Raw genomic sequence first — 6,498 nt, 5'->3', positions numbered from 1 at the left:
CTGTTGTTTGTCATCTATATTAACGATTTGGATTAGAATGTAGTTGGCACAGTTAGTACGTTTGCAGATGACATCAAAATTGGTGGTAAAGTGGACAGTAAAGAAGGTTAACTAAGATTACAACAGAATCTAGATCAACTGGAAAAGTGGGCCAAGGAATGGCAGATGGGATTTATTTTGGATAAGTGTGAAGTATTTCAGTAAATTAAACCAGGGCAGGACATATACAGTAAATGGCAGGGCCCTGGCAAGTGAACAAAGAGACTTAAGAAAGTACATAGTTCCCTGAAGGTGGCGACAAAGGGAGACAGGGTGGTGAAGAAGGCATTTGGCATGATTGCCATCATAGGTCAGGACATTGAGTACAAGAATTGGAATGTCACATTACAACTGTACCAGATGTTGGTGAGACCACTTTTGTATTGTGTGCAGTTTTGGTCACCTAGCTGTAGGAAGGATGCCATTAAGTTGGAAAGTCTGCAGAAAAATTTCACAAGGATGTTACTGTGTCTGGAGGGCTTGAGTTATAAGGAATAATTGGATAGGCTGGGGCTTTTTTTCCTGGAACATAGGAGACTGAGAGCTGACCTTGTAGACATATATAAAATCATGAGGGCCATAGATAAGGTGAATGGTCACAGTCCTTTTCCTAGGTTCATGGAGTCTTAAACTAGAGGGCATAGATTTAAAGTGAGAGGGGAAATATTTAAAGGATTCCTGAGGGGCATCTTTTTCACACAGAGGGTGGTGGGTATGTGGAACCAGCTGCCAGAAGTAGTAGTAGAGGTGGGTACAATCACGTTTAAAAGACATTTGGATAGGCACATTAGATAGGAAAGGTTTAGAGGGATATGGACCAAATGCAGGCAAATAGGACTAGCTCAGGTAGGCAACTTGGTTGGCATGGATGAGTTGGGCCAAAGGGCCTGTTTCCATACTGTATAACTCTATCTATGACTATCAACACTACCCAAACTCTTGCCATGCAACTCTGCTTTTCCACTGCAAGCAGCAAAGTGGAGGAACTCACATTTTTCCACATTATATTCTGCCTGCCATATTCTCGCCCACTCACTCAGCTTAATCATATCTCTCTGAAACCCCGTTACAGTTTTCTCTGCACTCACAATCCCACCTAGTTCAGATTTATCAGCCATTTCATTGGACAATGATCTGTTTTGAGGAGCAACTGGCTGTCCCTTTACTTAAAAATTATCATTTGTTTTCACACAGAGGATGGTAAGTACTGTATATAGAATGAGCTGCCAGAGAAAGCTGTAGAGGCGGGTACAGTTACAATATTTAAAAGACATTTGGACAGGTACATGTATAGAAAAGGTTTAGAGGGATATGGACCAAATGCAGGCAAATGGGACTGGCTGAGATAGACCAGTGGTTTTCAACCTTTTTCATGCTGCAGCCCCCCAGAACATGTCCTTGTTAGATGGCAGACCCCCAAAGCCCACAAAATCAAACAATTGATAATTCATGCATACAACACTTAAAGTACTGCACACAGGCCCTATTGAAATAGTGACTATTTCAATCACCAATAATTACCAGCGGTGTCTTTCAGTGTTCAGTTCAATGTGAAGGTTGTGCCTGTTTTGCACTGTAGAGTTTGTCCAAACGTGGTGGTATGTGCGACAAACATAAGCGTATGTCATCCTCAATATTCAGTCTTGATCTGTATTTGGTTTTCATGGCAGTGACTGCAGAAAATGCTATTTCGCACAAATAAGTGGTTGCAAATGGTAGCAGAACATTGACGGCTTTGCCGGACAGCAGTGGATACTCCTGGGAACATGCTATCCAGAACGACAACAGTGACATTCGGTTGAACTGCAAGCGCAAAGTCCTGTCAGATGACAGTTCAGCCAATTCTTCTTGTTCACGTCCAGTTAAATCAGTCAGCATGCATTCAAACGGATTTCGAATCCAATCAAACGTGCTTGTGTCATCATCGCTGAAATACTCATGGAAATAATGTGACAGCTGTTGAATATGGTTCAAAACGGTGCTCGCAATGGCCTCTGTCTTAGTCTCGTTCACTGTCAGAAAGTCAGCCAGCAACGGAAACATGTCATAGACTCCTTACTCGCATCTTCCCTTCCAGATATGGAGTGTTTTCTGGAAGGCATTGATTTTGTCATGCGTTCTCAGAACATTTGAGCCAGGTCTTTGCAGTGATAGATTTAAGCTGTTCAAAATGTTGAAAATATCTGCAAGATAAGCTAATCTGGCAACCCACGTCTCATCTGTCAAGAACTGTGCCAATGATCCGTTATGCTCATTTAGAAAAATGAGCAGTTCATCTTGCAATTCATATACACGCTGCACAACACGGCCTTGTGACAGCCTTCTGACTTCTGTATGTAGCAACAAATGCTTATGCTGGGCTTCCATTTCACAGCATATGTTTTCAAACAAACGATGATTGAGCAGCCTGGCTTTGATAAAGTTAATGATTTTAATGCATGGGGAAAACACATCCGCAAGATTTTCATCCATATCCTTTGCAGCCAAAGCCTCACGGTGAATCATGCAGTGGGTTGCTGCTACATGTGGAGCTACTTCTTTCACTCGTGCGACTAGACCCGACTTCTGTCCCGTCATTGCAGCAGCACCATCCATGCATACTCCAATACACTGTGTCCATGCCAATGCTGATCGTACAAAAAAAGTGTCAAGCGCACAGAAGAGTTCTTCACTGGTTGTATGCCCTGGGAGCGCCTTGCGAAACAAAAAGTCTTCCAAAGCCTCTCCTTCCCAGCAATATCGAACATAAACCAACAACTGCGTAGCATTGGCAACATCAGTATTTTCATTGAGCTGAATCACAAATCTGACTTGCTGAAGACGTGCTATCAGCTGGCTCTGTATATCTTCCGCCATATCGCCAATTCTTCTGCTTACTGTGTTATCAGACAGTGGAATGGCTTTCAGTTTTTGACTGGATTCTTTTCCCAGTACAACTTCGCACATATCTACTGCTGCAGGCAGTATAAGCTCTTCTCCAATCGTGTGAGGCTTTCTGGAATGTGCTATTTGTAATGCTACCAAATATGATGTGCGAAGGGCCTTCTCATTTACGGTGGCACAGGCTGTCATTTTGCCTTTCTGCTTGAGGTACAGCCTTTTGCCGCTCAAAATATTCTTTCAGCTTACTGGCAATATCTGGATGCACTGTTGTTAAATGGCGCTTCAATTTCACTGGTTTCATTGCATCGTTGGACAGTGTTTACAAACACACAACACAGAGAAGTTGGTCCACATTTGTCCCCACTGCGATGAAGCCATATGAAATGTATTCTGGATCGTACTTGCGTTGTTTTCTCTTTCGGTCACCCTTATCCCCTTCGTCATCAGAACCTTCTGGTTTCTGGTCAGCTTTTCTCTTCAGAAATTTCTCCATACTCAGCAATACACGCTGGACAGTTTAATTACTATTACTGATAAACAAAATTATCAAAACTAATCTAAAATTTACACACTTGCGCATTTTTCGTTTAACAGTGACATCACTGTGGCGTAAATGCACGGTAAGTAAGCAATATTAAGGCACACCAACAACATCACTCAGTCTCGCTAACACTACAGCACACAACAGAATAGTAGTGAGTAATGAACACTACTGACTACTCTGACTACACAAATCGAATATTAAGCGGCAGCTTACCAGAAGGGAACGCCGTCTAAGTCTCTAAGATTGTCGCCTATAACAGATAGAATAGATATGGCCAATTTTCTGAATAGTGGAAAACTGGAGCAAGCAAGCTACGTCTTTGTAACAGGTCACTTTTCCATTTTTTATTCTTGGCTTGCTCGTGGACCCCCTGGCAACCTGCCACGGACCCCCAGGGGTCCGCAGACCACAGGTTGAAAACGTCTGAGATAGACATCATGGTCGCCATGGACCTGTTTCCATGCTGGATACAGTGCAGAAACAGACCCTTCAGTCCACCGAATCTGCACCAACCATCGAGTACCCATATACAGAAATCCTGCACTAATCCCACTTTATTCTTCCTATAATTTCACCAAGATTCTATCACTCATCCACACACTAGGGACTATTTATAGTGGCTAATTAACCTACCAGTTTTTTGGATGTGGGAGGAGACTGGAGCACCTGGGAGAAACATGTGGTGATGGGGAGAATGTGCAAACTCCACACAAATAGCACTGGAGGTCATGATTGAACCTGGGTCACTGGAGCTGTGAGGCCACAGCTGGACCACTGTGGCTCCCTGTACAGCCCCAGTTTGCATTATTCCCCATTGGTGGTTGTCCTCTGCTGCTTAAGTCCAAGCTTTGGCATTCTCTCCCTAAACCAATTCCACTCCTATATCTTTATTAATTGCCTTTCAGATGCTCTTAAAAACTATCCGGATGCATCACAGCTTGATGTGGCAACTGCTCTGCTTAAGACCACAAGAAACTGCAGAGTGCAGCCACCACGCAAATCAGCCTTCCCCTGCATTGACTTGGTCTACACTTTCCGCTGCCTCAGCAAAGCAGCTAACATAATCAAGGACTCTTTTCTCCGCCCCCCCCCCCCCACCCCGGCCATTCTCTCTTTTCCCCTCTCCCGACGGGAGAACCTTGAGAGCACGTACCACCAGACTAAAGGACAACACTGTTCTCTTGAATGGTCTTCTCATGTGTAAAAAGATGGCTCTTGATCTCCCTATCCAGCTCGCCCCAGCCCTTGCACTTTATTTGTCTGCTTGCACTGCACTTTCTCTGTAACTAAAACACCATATTCTGCATTCTGTTTTCTTTTTATGACCTCGATGCCCAAAACAAAAGCTTTTCACTGTATCTCGGTACATGTGACAATAATAAATCAATACCAAATAACTCTTTGAGCACTGATCATTTTATGTGCCTTGGTTTCAAATTGTTTAACAATGCCACTGTGTAGCAAGTGCTAAAAGTGTTACATCAGGTTTGTTGTTGTTCATTGTTCTGTGGGCGAACGTGACTGGCACCTCGCACACACTCGGGTGCCACGAGTGGCAGTGAGAATAACAGCGCGTTCCTCCCTTTGTGCGGTTTTGTTGTCGCAGGGACGGAAAGATGATCCCGCAACGTTTATACTGAACTTTCTGGACTCTCCTAACGTGCAGACAACCTACCATGCCAGCTCAAAAGACATTTAATACGAATGTTTACAGTCTCGGGACTTCCCAAGTTCGCTCACAGCCAATGAAATTCCTCTTGATGTGCTTCGTAATGGTGGGTTTTAGCAGAAATGCCTCTTGAGGGCCAAGATTGCGCGGACCTTAATGTAGATGATACTCGTACCGGGGTCAGCCACAATCGGGGCAAGAGAAGCGCACCCTCACCCACCCAAGCACGTCCGCGGGGAAAGTGAAGTGCAAGTTCCGGGATCGACAGTCCTGGTCAAATTCGTGAACGTCTGGTGAAGCCTATGGCAGGAGAACCGCCAGAACGGTGAGCAGCCTTCTATCTATTTATTTCGAACGTTTTCTGTTTTTGACACCTTTAATCACATGAAGGTGGGGATAATTGCTTTTCGCCACCACAGACGACTGCCTTAAGGATTGATGCTCTTGTTTCACAGAACATTGACCTATTTGAACGAGCTGGCGGCTTGCTCTTCCTGATTGGCGGCGACAGGCCGCAGACCCACCTTTCAACCAATCGTCCTTCGGCCATGGCTTTTGGTCCATCTGATTGGTCATTTCATTCCCCGATTCCGTCCACCCTGGATCCGATTGGATAATAATGATAACTTAGCACTCCTGCGAGAAGAGCTGATTTTTTCTTATGAGGTGTTAGCAAGTTGACACATTAAGTTGACATACTTAAAACAGTGATAGTTTTAGCCATGATGGCTGTCTGAATATCATCCAGGGAAAAGCAAAACTCAGCTCATGCATCCTAGAAAGGTGGAAAATAACCAACTTTCAAAGCATTTATTGAATGCCTGCTCTCATATAAATGCAATTCTATGGAACTAAAATGTCCTTTACTGCCCAGCATTATATAATTAAACATCCATTCATTCCATGATATCAAATATCATGTTAATATTATGTTAACAACTGGTGGAAATAATGACCCTTCATTTTGGAGGAAACATTTTGGAGTAAAGGTGATGAATTCTACACTTGAAGGAGGGTACTGTGAGTTTTGTCTCTTCCCTCTTTTCTCACTACATTGAAATCAAGAAGTATTGCACAGAGAGAAAACAGGAAATGCTGGAAACACTCTGTAGCAGCGTCAATGTTTCAGATCGAAGACCCTTTGTCAGAACTGGGAAAGAGAGAAAACAAGTTAGTTTTAGGTTTCAAAGAAGGTGGTGCTTGTGGGAATGCGTCGAACGGGAAATGGACAGGACAAAGGGGATATCTGAGGCCAGGATTGGCATAGGAATTGTAGAGATCTTCTGGTCAATAGCTTCACAGGGCAGTTAGAGAGAAAAAAGTGCAATAAAAGGTATGGAATGAGGGCAGTTAGAGAAAGGGA

The 6,498-nt window shown here is 43.7% G+C and overlaps 1 long non-coding RNA gene across 2 annotated transcripts in view; it reads left to right on the top strand.

Moving 5' to 3' along the window:
• Positions 1 to 5,026: 5,026 nt before the first annotated feature.
• LOC127570291 (uncharacterized) overlaps positions 5,027 to 6,498 on the top strand; it is an 86,272-nt gene continuing 84,800 nt past the window's right edge. For both annotated transcript variants that reach the window (XR_007956329.1, XR_007956328.1), the window contains exon 1: positions 5,027 to 5,460. This is a non-coding gene — a long non-coding RNA (uncharacterized LOC127570291). The remainder of the gene's footprint in view (positions 5,461 to 6,498) is intronic.

The sequence above is a fragment of the Pristis pectinata genome, chromosome 5, assembly GCF_009764475.1.
Source record: "Pristis pectinata isolate sPriPec2 chromosome 5, sPriPec2.1.pri, whole genome shotgun sequence".
NCBI lineage: Eukaryota > Metazoa > Chordata > Chondrichthyes > Rhinopristiformes > Pristidae > Pristis > Pristis pectinata.
This window is presented reverse-complemented; position numbering and strand designations above follow the sequence as displayed.